The sequence below is a fragment of the Ursus americanus genome, chromosome 31 (genome assembly GCF_024610735.1).
Source record: "Ursus americanus isolate L20-20 chromosome 31, mUrsAme1.1.p, whole genome shotgun sequence".
Taxonomy (NCBI): Eukaryota; Metazoa; Chordata; class Mammalia; order Carnivora; family Ursidae; genus Ursus; species Ursus americanus.
This window is the reverse complement of record NC_142157.1, coordinates 12,827,957-12,843,236: the sequence shown is the minus strand read 5'-3', so window position 1 is coordinate 12,843,236 and position 15,280 is coordinate 12,827,957. Positions and strand designations below refer to the sequence as shown.

At 34.7% G+C, this 15,280-nt stretch overlaps 1 protein-coding gene and 1 non-coding gene across 2 annotated transcripts in view; both read right to left on the bottom strand.

Moving 5' to 3' along the window:
• Positions 1–15,280, bottom strand: part of GPR158 (G protein-coupled receptor 158) — a 431,433-nt gene that overhangs the window by 40,693 nt on the left and 375,460 nt on the right. The window lies entirely within an intron of this gene.
• LOC123778157 (U6 spliceosomal RNA) lies at positions 13,316–13,422 on the bottom strand. Its single transcript, XR_006775807.1, has one exon. It is a non-coding gene; the product is annotated as a U6 spliceosomal RNA (small nuclear RNA).

The following is a 15,280-nucleotide window of genomic DNA, read 5'->3' as shown; positions in this document are numbered from 1 at the left end:
GATATCAGGGTCTTGGGATCAGGCTCTGCACTGAGTGTGGAGCCTGCTTGGGATTCTCTCTCTCTCTCTCTCTTTTTTTCTCCCACTGCCCCTCCCCCACCACTCACACGTGCACACTCTCTCTCTCTCTCTCAAAACAAAACAACAAAAAAAAATGAATAATCTTTTTAACAGATGGTTCTGGGACAGGTGATACCCACATGCAAAAGAATAAATTTAGACCTCTACTTTATATGACATATAAAAATTAATTCCAAAGAAATCAAAGACCCAAATGTAAGAGCTAACATTATGAAATGCTTAGAAGAAAACAGGAGTAAAAATTTTGACCTGGGACCAGACAATGGTTCTTAAATGTGATACCAAAAGTGCATGTAACAAAAGAAAAAATTAATTGATCTTCATCAACATAAATTTTTTTTGTATACCAGGGTACACTCTCAAGAAAGTGAAAATGAAAACTCACAAAATTGAAGAAAATATTTTCAAATAATTTTATCTAATAAGGGTCCATATCCAGAATATATAAAGAACTCATAAAATGCAACAACAAAAAGGCAAATGACCTAATTAGAAAAATAGGCAGAGGACTTGAATAGACCTTTCTCTACAGAGATATAAACACATGAAAATAATCTCAACATCATTACTCACTGGAGAAATATATATCAAAAGCACACAGACTGGGACAGTTGTAATAAAGATAGGTGGGAAATCACTGTTGGTGAAGATATGGAGAGGCTGGTGGGAACAGAAAATGGTACAGCCTCTGTGGAGAACAATTTGGGTGGTTCCTCAAAATGCTAAACATAGATTTTCCATGGGAGCAAACAATTCCATTCTTGTTATTATATGTTTATGAGAACTGAAACGCAGATTCATACAAAAAGCCTGTATATGAGTGTTCATAGTGACATTATCCATAATAGGAGTGGAAACAACTCATCCATCAAATGATGAATGGATAAACCAAGTGTAGCATATGTATATACAATGGAATATTACTTATTGATAAAAACGCATGAAGTACTGATACATACTACGACTTAGACAAACCTTGAAAATATTATGTGATGGGAAAGAAGCCAGACACAAAGAGCCGCATATTGTATGATTCCATTTTTATGAAATGTCTGGAATAAGTAAATCATCTGTAGGGACAGAAAGCAGATATGTGGTGGTCAGGATTTGGGGAAGGGGTGGTCTGCTTAATGGGCTTGAAGTTTATTTTTGAAAAATATTCTGGAATTAGGTAATTGTGATGGTTGCACGACGTTGTGTATGTACTAAAAGCCAGAAACTGTACACGTTAAAATGGTTAAAAGGGTGAATTTTATGTTGTATGAATTTTACCTCATTAAAAAAAAAATACAATGGTTCTCATTTCTGCAGAAAAGGAGAAAATTCTTCTGTACCTTCCTGAACAGTGCAGCCCCTGTCTATTGTAGTTCCAGGGTATCCTTCGCCTTCTGGCTGTTTTTTCCCTCCCCCAGGTGCTGAGGTGAGATGCACCAGCAGTAAAACTTGGGCTTTGCACTAGTTTATTTGCAGTGAGACTAATTTAGACTTATGTACATCATTCCTCTCTCACAAGAGTTCATTCTGCAATCTTAGGCCTATAAAAAAGATGGAAGAAATCTGATAATCGATATAGCATGGTTGAGTCCCTAAAATAGAGGTCAGTTACACTAATTGACCTAAAATCAGACCTTCTTTGTTTTAATTTGGCAAAAACACCTATTTCCTAAACCACGTTCCTTTGGAATTGTTTCAATTGTAACAATATTGCAAATAAAGAACATTTCATAGCAATTGAGTGCTTGTGCTCCAAGGATGTTTAATTTTGAAAAGTTTTGGATAAAATCTTGCAGAGAAAGATCTAAATATAGATACTATTGCTCCTTCTCCACTGTTCTCCCACCCCCAGCTTACTACAGAAAGATACTTCAAACAATAAGCAGATGATGAATCATTCTGAAGACGAAGGAGAAGAAATCATATTATCAAAAGTTAAGAATTACATGCTTGTTCCTTTCCTTACATCTAGAGTAAAAATAAATTCTATGGCCATTGTCTTCTAAGTACAAGTATAAAAATAGGTTCTGTCCTTGTATTTCAATTACTTAGCACTGATTAATGAGTAGAAATAATTTTTTTAAAAGATTTATTTATTCATTTTAGAGAGAGAGAGAGACCGAGCTCTCACACATGAGGGGAGGGCGGGGCAGAGGGAGAAGGAGAGAGAGAATCCTTAAGCAGACTTCTGCTGAGCACAGAGCCTGGCAGGGCTCCATGACCCTGAGATCATGAACTGAGCTGAAATCCATAGTCAGCTGCTTAACCAACTGAGCCACCCAGGCATGTTAGCAGAAATAATTTTAAGTTAAAATTTCATTCCAGGTTTCAGTGTTTCTAAAATTTAATGTTTTGCTATTTAATATGACATTTTGGTATTCAAAAACATGATTTTAGACAAACTATAAAAACAAATTTATTACAGATGGTTGCCTAATAGCATCATTACTTAAATGAGCAATTATATTACAGTCTCAAAAGGGAAACATAACACTAATGGTTTTGTAGTTAGAAAATGTTTTAAATGACACCATTTTAATGTTACTATTTCAATTTTGATCTGTTCTTACTTTTAACTCATGATTTAGTTTTGCTGTCTGAAAAAACAAAACAAAACAAAACCCTTTTCCTCTGAAATAGGTTAATCACAGAGAAGTATTTCCCCAGGGATATCCTAAGGCAAAGTTGTTTGAACCTGTTTTCTTTTCAGTCATGATTGTTCAAATTGGAATGTGGTAGAAATAACAGAAAACTTGTTTCTCTTTCTTAGGGCAGTTTTAATAATTTTATAAGAGTCTTTCAGTCTCTTCAGCATACACTTAAAGATAAAGAATAGTACCAGACCATAGGGGCCCACAATAAGATGACAAAAATCTCTGCAAATATATAGTTCCTCTTTTGTATGTGTGATTACTTATAAAAACAAGAAAACAAAATTCTCAACGAATAGTTGCAGATTAACTTATTTACCCTATTTTAGGTGTTAGTCTCATATAAAAGAAATGCTAAACAATATAAATAATACAAAAATAAATATATAAAAAACTCTAAAATTACTGTTCCATTCACCTTCACCTTACCCCACAGTAAAATACACAAAATATACTAGCAAGTAGAAGATGACACCACAAAAGAAATTCAGGAGATCTGCTGTGTATGTAACAACTGCTCAGTTTATCTGACTGGCAATATTTTTAACTTTTTAGATGGCAGTAATTATTCTTGAAATGGAAGAACTTTCAGTGAATGTCAATGAAACTTTTGGAAATTAATCATAAAGTATTATTGTGATTGCTCTTTGGTTCTTGTGCTGTTTAACTATTTACACTTTGTCTCACTGCTAGATTTAAAACTCTTTGACTTACACTTTGCAGGTCCCAAAGTCCCTACTACATCAACTTGCCTATTACAGGTGGTAAGTGTTATACAGCATCACAGAGATTCATCTATTTTTACATGCAATTTGATTCCTCCATTAAAACTATAATATATCATCAAAGTAAAAAAAAATAGAAAACTATAAACAAATAAAAAGAAAGAAATGAATGCTACCTAAAATAGCACTAGCTATACATAAACACTGTTAGCATTTTGGTGAATTTTATTCTCTAGTATGTTTTTCTGATGCATATAAAATATTTTATATTAGGATTATAATACATAATTTATATGATTTTTAAAATATAATATGGAATTCTGAGCATTGTCATATACATTCTATATTTGTAAATAGCATGACATAATCTTTTTTTTTTAAGATGTTATTTATTTATTTGAAAGAGAGAGAATGAGAGAGAGAGAGCATGAGAGGGGGGCGGATCAGAGGGAGAAGCAGACTCCCTGCTGAGCAGGGAGCCCGATGTGGGGACTCGATCCTGGGACTCCAGGATCATGACCTGAGCCAAAGGCAGTTGCTTAACCAACTGAGCCACCCAGGCGCCCAATCTTTTAAGCAAATCATTATTTTTTTTATTATAACCTACACACCAGTGAACATTTTTTTCTCACTCCTTCAAAGCCCTTGTAAGATGGAAAATAGAAATCTATTGTACTAACATACATATCAGCTGCTACTATCCATATTGGGGAACACTGTTTCATCTCTTTTGTCAGGTTTAGAATGGACTGAAAAAGTAATTGAGAAGACAGGTGGTAGTACAAGGTTAACAGGTTTTAAAGATATAAGGTTTCATATTTTAATACTGCAACAGATGCCAACTTAGGAAAAATCTTCTAGTGACTAAAACACATAGGAAAAATTTTATCTACGTAAAACCTGGCTATAATATGAAAAGAATTAAGCAGCCTTCCGTAGATGGACCCTTCTTAGCAAGTTAAGAAGTGTTTGCGATTATAGCCTTCAAGGCCCCCTTTTACATGAGCTTGATCTATTTTGTTTAAGTGCCCTTCATAACATTCTCTGCTTATAGACTAGGGCCTGCTGTATTGTGTAAATACACGTTCTACCACATTCTCAAATCCTCCACACCGCTGACAAACCTCTCTCTTTCACGTCACCTTCCCAGACTGCCTGACTGGGTATTACATTTTCTTGCTGACACCTGCAGTGTAATCTATGTTTCTGCAAATGTTTGTTCTCCCTATTCGCCAATATTTTAAGAATATTTATGAACATTCTTGCAGATAAATTTTTGTGCACACCCTTAATTTTTTTCTTTAGATTTCAAAAAATAATTCGCTTTTTAAAAAGCTCTTGATACGTATTACCAAATATTTTTAGTGGATTGTTACCATTTATACTCTGTTCTGCAAAGTATGAAGCTATCTTACCCACTGGACATTTAATATTATTGATAGTTATAATGGAAAAAGACCCTTTCTCCTGAAATAAATGAAATATTAATCTATAATTTCTCATTGTTTTACTCAATTTTTTTGCATTTAGTTTTATAATTTGTTGAAATTCTTCTAAGTTGAGATGAGACCATAAGGTAATTTTTTCTAGACAAAGACCTAATTTTCAAATCCTTGTTTGTTGAATTGGCCATTCTCATTCTATTGTTTTGGAAAACTTTCTCTCTAAAGGTTTTGTAGTGCTTTCATCTTGGTAATGCATATCATCTCTTGGGATTATTCCTAGGTATTTCAAGTTTACACTTAAGATTGTGAATAGGAAATTGTCATCATTACGTTCTCCAGTTTAAAGGTAAATAGAAAGGTACTGTTTTTCATACAAACCTATACACCTTCCTTACCTTTTCTTGATTGAACTTTTATAATTATTTGAATAATTCTTTTTCAGAGGTAGCATTCATCTACCATAAAATTCTCCATCTTATGGTGTATTTACAAAATTCGGTGGTTTTAGTATATTCACAAAACTGTGCATCATAACCCTTCTCTAATTCCAGAACATTTTTATTACCCCAAAAAGAAACCTCATACCCACTAACTGTTACTCTCCATTCCTCCTTTTCCCCTAGAGCCTGGTAACCACTAATATACTTTCTGTCTCCAAAAATTTGTCTATTATGAATACTTCACAAAATGAAATCATAGACTATGCGGCATGAATCAATACACTTCATACTCTTCCTGATGAATAATCTTCCATTTTATGGATATACCACAGACTGTTCATCCATTCATCAGCTGACATATGGGTATATGCCTAGGAGTGGAACTGCTGGGTGACATGGTAACTTTATGTTTAATATCTTGAGGAACCGAACTGTTTCAGAAAATGGCTGTACCATTTTACAATCCCACCAGGAACGTATGAGGTTTTCAATTTCCCCACATCCTCACCAACACTGTTATTTTATGACTTTTTGACTACAGCCATCCTTGTGGGTTTGCAGTGCTACCTCACTGTGGTTTGATTTTCATATCTCTAATGACCAATGAAAAGTTCAGCGTCTTTTCACGTACATACAGGCCACTTGCGTATCTTCTTCAGAAAACTGTCTATTCAATTCAATTGCCATGTTTAAAGTTGGACTGTTTGTCCTTTAGTTGTTGAGTTGTAATACTTCTTTACATATACTACATACCAGACCCTTATCAGATACATAATTTGCAAATATTTTCTCCTATTCTGTGGATTTTCCCTTTTTTTGCTATACAGTTCTTTTTATTAAAGTTACATTTATTTATAGAGAAAGACAAATTCCATATGATTTCACTCATATGTGGAATTTAAGGAACAAAACAGATGATCATAGGGGAAGGGAAGGAAAAATAAAATAAGATAAAAACAGGGAGGGAGGCAAATCATAAGAGGCTCTTAACTATGGGAAACAAACTGAGGGTTGCTGGAGGGGAGGTGAGTGGGGGATGGGGTAACTGGGTGATGGGCATTAAGGAGGGCACTAGAAGTAATGAGCAGTGGGTGTTGTATGCAACTGATGGATGACTAAATTCTACTCTGAAACTAATAATACAGTAGATGTTAATTAAATTGAATTTAAATAAAATTTCTTTTTTGAAAAGTTAATTTACACAGAACAAAATATACAGATTGGTGCACAAATCAATGACTTCTGATGAATGCAACAACTTATGTAACCCACAGTTCCATCAGTTCAGGAAGTTCCCGTATGCTTGTTTCAGCCAGTCTTCATCGGCGTTTGCCAAGAGACAGCTACCACTCTAATTTTTTCTCCTATAGATTAGTTTTACCTGATTTACATCTGATTTACAGATAAATAGAATTACACAGTAAGAACTGTTCTGTCTCTGCCTTGTTTTGCTTAACATGTTTTTGAGTTTTTTTTAATATTATTGTGGATAAGTAGTTAAGTTTTTGTTTTATTACTCAGGAATCTGACTTTGTATGAATTATTGTAACTTGTTTATCCATTTTTCTGTTGATGGACATTGGGTTGGTTCAAGTTTGGGGTTATTATAAAGAAAGCCATCGTGATCATTCTTGCACAAGTCTGTGTGGGTATGTTTATTATTTATCTTGGGTAAATGTCCAGGAATAGAATTGCTTGATCATATAGTAAATGTATATTTAACTTTGTATGAAAATGCCAAACAGTTTTCCAAGTGGCTAAGCCATTTTTCATTTTCACTAACAATGTACGAGTGTCCCATCTGTTCCACATTCTCACTAACATTGGCGGTGTTAATCTTTTTAATTGTAGTCATTCTAGTAAATTATAAAATGGTATCTCACTGTGATTTTAATTTTACGTTCTCTAATGACTAATAATATTTAGCATATTTTATGGTCATTTGTGTGTCTTCTTTTATGAAGTGTCTGTTCAATTCTTTCTTTTTTATTGTATTGTTTGATTTTTCATAATTTGTAGAGCTTTATATATTGTGGATAAAGTCCTTTGAAAGATATATATATATAATGAATATTTTCTCCCAGTCTGTAACTAGCCTTTTTACCCTTTTTAAAAAAAAACTGAGGTATAATTGACAAGTAACATTATATTACTTTCAGGTATACAACATAATGATCCAATATTGGTATATCATGAAGTGATCAACACAGTAAGTCTAGTTAACCTCTGTTGCCATAAATAGTTACAAAATATTTTCTTATTATGAAGACTTTTAAGGTCTACTTTCTTAGCAACTTCCAAATATGCAATACAGTATTATTAATCATAGTCACCATGCTGTACATTATATTTCCATGACCTACTTATTTTATACCATTTGACTCCTTTCACCCATTTGCCCATCCCCCACACCTACCCTTTGGCAACCACCAGTTTGTTCTCCTTATCTATGAGCGTGGTTTTTTGTTTTGTTTTGTTTGTTTTTTAGATTTCACATATAAGTGAGATCATACAGTATTGGTGTTTCTCTCTATGACTTATTTTACTTAACATAATACCCTCCAGGTCCATTCATGTCTTTTTTTATGGCTGAATAGTATTCCATTGTATATATCTACCACAATATACCATTGTATATATCCAATTTTAAATCATTTTTATCCATTCATCCATCAGTGGACACTTAGGTTGTTTCCATATCTTGGCTATTGTAAATAATGATGCAATGAGCATGGGGTACATATATCTTTTCAAGTTTGTGTTTTGTTTTCTTCAGATAAATACCCAGAAGTGGAATTGCTGGACCATATGGTAGTTCTATTTTTAATGTTTTGAGGAACCTCCACACTGTTTTCCATAAGAATGCACCAATTTACATTCCCACCAACAGTGTAAGAGGGTTCCCTTTTCTCCATATCCTTGGCAACACTTGCTATTTCTTGTTCTTTAGTTAACAGCCATTCTAACAGGTGTGAGATAATCTTGTTGTGGTTTTGATTCAAATTTCACTGATGATTAGTGATGCTGAACATCTTTTCATGTGCCTATTGACTATTTGTATGTTTTCTCTAGAAATATGTCTATTCTACCCATTTTAAAATCAGAGATTTTTGTTATTGAGTTTTATGAGTTCTTTATATATTTTGGATATTAACTCCTTATCAGATATATGAATTGCAAATATTTTCTCCCATTTACTAGGTTGCCTTTTCATTTCATTGGTGGTTTCCTTGGCTGAGCATAAGCTTTTCATTTTGATGTAGTCCCACTTGTTTATCTTTGCTTTTATTGCCTTTGCTTTTGGAATCAGATTCAAAATCATCACCAAGACTGATAACAAGGAGCTTACTGCCTATGTTTTCTTCTAAGAGTTTCATGGCTTCAGGTCTTACATTCAAGTCTTTAATCCATTTAGAGTTAATTTTTGTGTATAGTATAAGATAGTGCTCCAGTTTCATTCTCATGCATGTGGCTGTCCAGTCTTCCCAGCACCATTTGTTGAAGAGATTATCCTTTCCCCATTGTATATTCTTGCTTCCTTTGTTGTAAATTAATTCACCACATATGAATGGGTTTATTTATGGATAGTCTTCTATTCCACTGATCTCTGTTTTTTTTTTTTTTTTTTAAGTGGGTTATATGCTGGGAGCCCAACACAGGGCCTGAACTCATAACCCTGATATCAAGACCTGAGCTGGGACAAAGAGTTGGATGCTCAACCTACTGAGCCACCCAGGTGTCCCTCTGTGTCTGTTTTCTATGCCAATGCCATACTGTTTTGATTGCTATAGCTCTGTAATATCACTTGAAATCAGGGAGCATGATGCCTCCAGCTTTGTTCTTTCCATTTGTTTGTGTCTTCTTCAATTTTCTTTCATCAATGTGTAATAGCTTTCAATGCACAGGTCTCTTGGTTACATTTATTCTTAGGTATTTTATTCTTTTTTTTTTTTTTAAGATTTTTTATTTATTTATTTGACAGAGACAGAGTCAGCCAGTGAGAGAGGGAACACAAGCAGGGGGAGTGGGAGAGGAAGAAGCAGGCTCATAGCAGAGGAGCCTGATGTGGGGCTCGATCCCAGAACACCGGGATCACGCCCTGAGCCGAAGGCAGATGCTTAACAGCTGTGCCACCCAGGCGCCCCGGTATTTTATTCTTTTTGATGCAATTTTAAATAGAATTATTTTCTTAATTTCTCTTTATGATAGTTTGTTACTAGTGTATAGGAATACATTAGATTTTTGTATATTGATTTTATATTCTGCAACTTTACTGAATTTATCATTAGTTCTAACAGATTTTTGGTAGTGTCTTTAGGATTTTCTGTATATATTATGTCATCTGCAAGTTGTGACAGTTTTATTTCTTCCTTTCCAATTTGGATAACTTTTATTTCTTTTTCTTGCCTTATTGTTGTGGTCAGAACTTGAAACACTATGCTGAATAAAAGTGGTAAAAGTGGGCATCCTTGGGGCTCCTGGGTGGCTCAGTTGGTTAAGCATCTGCCTTCGGCTCAGGTGATCACGCAGGATCCAGCCCCGCATCGCGTTGGGCTCTCTGCTCAGCAGGGAGCCTGCTTCTTCCTCTCACTCTGCCTGCTGCTCCCCTTGCTTGTGCACTCTCTCTCTGTGTCAAATAAATAAATAAAATCTTAAAGTAAAAAAGTGGGCATCCTTGTCTTGTTCCCGATCTTAGAGAAAAAGCTTTCAGCTTTTCACCATTGAGGACGATGCTACCTGTGGCCTTGAGATTATGTATGGCCTTTATTATGTTTAGGTACATTCCCTCTATACCTACTTAATGTTGAGAGTTTTTATCATAAATGGATGTCAAATTTGTCAAATGCTGCTTCTGCACCAATTGAAATGATATGACTTTTGCCTTCATTCTGTCACTTTATTTTTTATTGAAGGATAGTTGACACACATTATATTACTTTCAGTTGTACGACATAGTAATTTGAGAATTTCATACATCGTGCTATGATTCCTGCAAATATAGCTACCATATGTCACCATACAATGCTATTACAATATCATTGATATATTCCCTATGCTGTACCTTTTATCCCTGTAACTTACTCATTGCATAACTAGAAGCCTGTATCTCCCACTACCCTTCACTTTCTTCCCATCTTCCCACCCTCATTATTTTGTTACTTTCTTGATTGTATCCTTTGATGCACAAAAGTTTTTCATTTTGATAAAGTCCAATTTATCTAATTTGTTTCTTTTTTGTTTGTTTGTTTTTGTTTGTGCTTTGGGTTTTTCTCCAAGACTGTGAATATTTATGTTTCCTTCTAAGAGTTTTATAGTTTTAGCTCTTAAATTTATGTCTTTGATCCATTTGGAATTAATTTTTGTACATGGTGTAGAGTTAGAGGTCCAACCTCATTCTTTTGCCTAGAGAAACCTGGTATTTATGTGTGTGTCTCTTCCTATGCCAGTATCACACTGTCTTGATTGCTGTAATTTTGAAGTAAGTTTTAAAATCAGGAAGTGTGAGTCTTCCAACTTTCTTCTTCTTTTTTAAGATTGTTTTGGCTATTCTGGTCCCTTTGCATTTCTATATGAATTTTAGAAACAGCCTGTCAATTTCTACAAAAAAGTCAGCTGGGATTTTAATAGGAATTAGGCTGATTCAATTTAGGAAATACAGCAATCTGAAAATACTAAGTTTTCCAAACCACGAACAAGGGATCTTTCCATTTATTTTGGTCTTCTTTAATTTCATTCCACAGTGTTTTGCAGTCTTCAGAGCACCTTTCTAGTAGTTCTTTTGTTAAACTTATTCCTACATATTTTATTTTAATGCTATTATAAATGAAAATATCCCCTTAATTTCAGTTTTAGTTTGTTGCTAATGTGGAAAATACAACTGATTTTTGTATATTGATCTTGTATACTGCACCACTGCTAAATCTGTTTATTACGTCTACTAGTTTTTTGGTGGATTCCTTAGGATTTTCTTTACAGATCACGTCATGTGCAAATAATTTTACTTCTTTTTTCCATCTGGATATCTTTTATTTCTTTTTGGAGCTTAATAGCTCAGGTGAGAACTTCCAGGACAATGTAGAATAGAAGTAGCAAGAGTGAACATTCTTATCTTGTTCCTAATCTTAGGGGGAAAGACTTCAGTCCTTCATCATTAAGCAGATGTCAGCTGTGGATTTTTCATATTAGGATTAGGAAGTTCCCTTCCATTCCTAGTATGCTGAGTGTTTTTATCATGAGGGTGAGCTGAATTTTTGTCAAATGCTTTTTCTGCATTTGTTGAGATGATCATGTGGTTTTGTCCTTTATTATGTTAATGTACATTGATTGATTTTTGTATTCATGGGCTAAATCCCACCTGGTCCTGATGTACAATTCTTTTGGTTGCTGGATTCTGTCTGAATTGAGATTTTTATGTCTATATGCATAAGAGATATTGGTCTGCAGTTTTGTTTTCTTCTGATATATTTATCTATTTTTGCTATCAGGTTAATAGTGACCTCCTACAATGAACAGGAAATGCAGTTTTAGCTATTTTTCAGAATGACTTGCAAAGACTTAGTGTTAATTCTTCTTTAAATTATTGGTATAATTCATCAGTGAAACCATCCAGGACTGGGCTGTGTGTGGTGGTGGTGGGGGGGATTTTTGATTACTAATTCAATGTCTTTATTTCTTCAGATCTATTTAGATTTTCTATTTCTTCTTGACTCAGTTTTGGTGCTTTGCTTCTATCTAGGAATTTCTAGAATAGTTGTGCTTCCTGTATTAAGTTCCTTTTTAGTTCAAATCCAGTTTTTTGGACCTGGACACACGTGAATTCTGTGTAGTGGGCATGATGGTAACTAGAGGCCAAGTGAGCCAATAGCATGTTAGAAGGTATTACACAGGTAATACTATCTAAAATCACAAGCTTAACAATAGTCAGGTTTAAAGGAAAGTAGTCTAAATACACAAATTAAAAACCAGAGATTGTCAGATTAGACTTAAAAGAGACAAGGCCCAACTATAAACTTCCTCAAGAAATGCATTTTAAATATAAAACAAAAGGTTTAAAGTTAGAGTAATGGGAAAAAAAGATATCACATGCTAACATTAATCAAAAGAAATCAGAAGTAGTTATATTAATATCAGACAAAGTAAATTTCAGAGCAAAGAATATTATCAGGGACAATGAAGGTCATTTCATCAAGGAGTCAGTTCTTTATCATTATGAATAGGACATGAGTCTATGTCCTATAAATAGGACCTAACAACTCCAAATGTTTATGTATCTAAGAGCAGATCTTCAAAATATATGAAGCAAAAACTGAAAGAACTATGAGGAGAAACAGGCAAATATGAAATTTCCAACTACTCTCAATACAACAAGTAGAGATAAATTAATAAGGATATAAAAAACTTGAACGAAATTATTGAACAACCATCAAACCACAGAAGACAAGTGCTCATGGAACACCTTCCAAGATAGATTATATTCTGGGCCATAAAGCGAGTCTCAATAAATTTAAGAGGATTCAAGTCATACGAGGTATGTGCTTCGAACACAACAGAATTAAATTAGAAGTCAAAAACAAAGATTTATGGAAAATCCCTCAAATATGTGCACACTAAATAACACTTCTAAATAATTTGTGAATCAAAGAGTAACTCAAATTAGAAATTATTTTGAACTGAATGAAAACGTAAACACAACTCAGGTATTTTGGACTGGACATGTGTAAATGCTAGGGAACGGGCAGCAGAGTAAACGGAGGCCAGGGGAACTGATGGTGCGACAGAAAGGACACGGGTGTGTCCATCCAATAACGCAAGCCATGCCCCTGTCTCTGAGCCTGACAACAGCAGCCGGGGATGGCAGTAAAAGGCTTGCAGAAGCAGATTGTCTCATTGTGGCCTTTCCTTCTTTCTCTCCTCCCTCCGTCCCTCCCTTCCTTCCTTTCTGTTTAAGTTAATATATTTATTACAGCAGGTTTTTAGTCAAAAATATGGAATGCTTCACGAATCTGCATGTCATCCTTGCGCAGGGGCCATGCTAACCTTTTCTGTGTTGTTCCAATTTTACTATATGTGCTGCTGAAGTGAACGCTCACTGTAGCCTTTAAAGCCTGGCTGCCCTTCTTTTTGCCACACGAATGAATTAATCTCATTTGCACTTATTCTCTTCTATCTACTTCACATGAGGAAAAGAAACATTTCCACTTGAGGGCATACAGGATTTGTTATTTTCTTTCTTTCTTTTTTTTTTTTTTGTTAAAGATTTTATTTATTTATTCGACAGAGATAGAGACAGCCAGCGAGAGAGGGAACACAAGCAGGGGACAGGAAGAAGCAGGCTCATAGCAGAGGAGCCTGATGTGGGGCTCGATCCCATGACGCCGGGATCACGCCCTGAGCCGAAGGCAGACGCTTAAACGCTGTGCCACCCAGGCGCCCCAGGATTTGTTATTTTCTAATGAAGTACATTAGAATAAAGTATTTATCGACTATAGTCTGAGAAATACTAATTCTGAATTACCAGATGGGTTTATATTCAAAATTTTAAAGTTGATTCACACACACACACACACGCACGCATATACAAGTCAAAACCATATAATCCAGGCAATAAAAAAAATCCCATGTTTCTGATGTGCTGAACAGCCCCCAAACTATATATATCAAGTCAAACCTATTTCCAGAAATCTTGACATAAAATGTTGATGCTGTGACTAGAAACTGGAGCATGTATATATATAGAAAAAACAAAAAGAGAAGTTTAATATTGAAAAGCTTTGAATGTAGATGTTATAAAATAAAGTGTATTTCAAAATTATGTGTCACAAAACAAGTAGGACATCTGATGTCAGACAAAACAAGTAAAGCTTTAAGTCTCTTCAGTTTTCTGAGTGAGATATATTCCCATTTTATTCCTGTCTCATGTTTAATATATTCTGAAAAGTAGAACAATTAAAAAATGAATTTTGCTTTTATTTCTAATTGTATTAAAAAGTTACTCATTGATGTTTTAAAGGTCCTGCATGAATATAGACCTCCAGTTAATAAAAGACATCTTTTATCAATATGCTTGTATTTCCCAAATCTTTCACTTCCCGTAAGTAGATTAAATTGAACATACTAATTCATAAATGAAGCTATTCAAGCCAGCCACACTTAATTAGCTTCTGAGAGTGACAAGAATATACCAATATAATTAACAATATTTAGGGTCATTCAGCTGGGGTCCTACAGGAAGCTAGATAGGGCAGTGTGAAGTCATTAGAAGGGCCAGGGTGGGGAGGAATGAGCAGAGGGAATGGTCTTATCTGCGAGTTAGAGATTTTATAATCAAAGAGTAATTCACTGGAGCTTAGGAGATTCTGTTTTCCTGGTTTCTAGGGAGCCATCCATAAGGACTAGCGGTATGCAAAGTCCCATAGGACTCAGACTCGGGCAGCTCCGGACAGATGATGAGTATGCCAACAAAGGGGAGATGAGTACAGGAAGGAGATGTGACAGGGCCCACTTTGCTTATTTCTCAGGTTTCAAGGGCCTCTCTTCTTCTAGGTCCTTCCTAACATATGAGTGATCCGAATGACAGAAATGTAGTGCCTGCAAAACTAAGGTGTGTAACTGCACACTTTCGGAAAGTTAATTAGACACAGGATAGCACACAAATTGTTCTGTGCATTAGCACGAGTTGTTATGGTGCATTTCAGGCCAATGTTTCCTGAATTAATGAAATTATGAAGTGAATTTCTATTGTTACGAGCCAAATGACTTTTGATCTTTCCTGTTTCATTGAAAATAATTTAAAATTGTAAAAATATCTCCAGGGAAATTGTTTAAATCTTAATACCACAAAGCCTAGGCTGGCACTTAATGAACTAAGAAACTGGAAAAGAGAAGGTCAAATTATTTACTAATCTATTTTTTCCTTCAAATCTCTTAAAATGCCAGTAATAGAG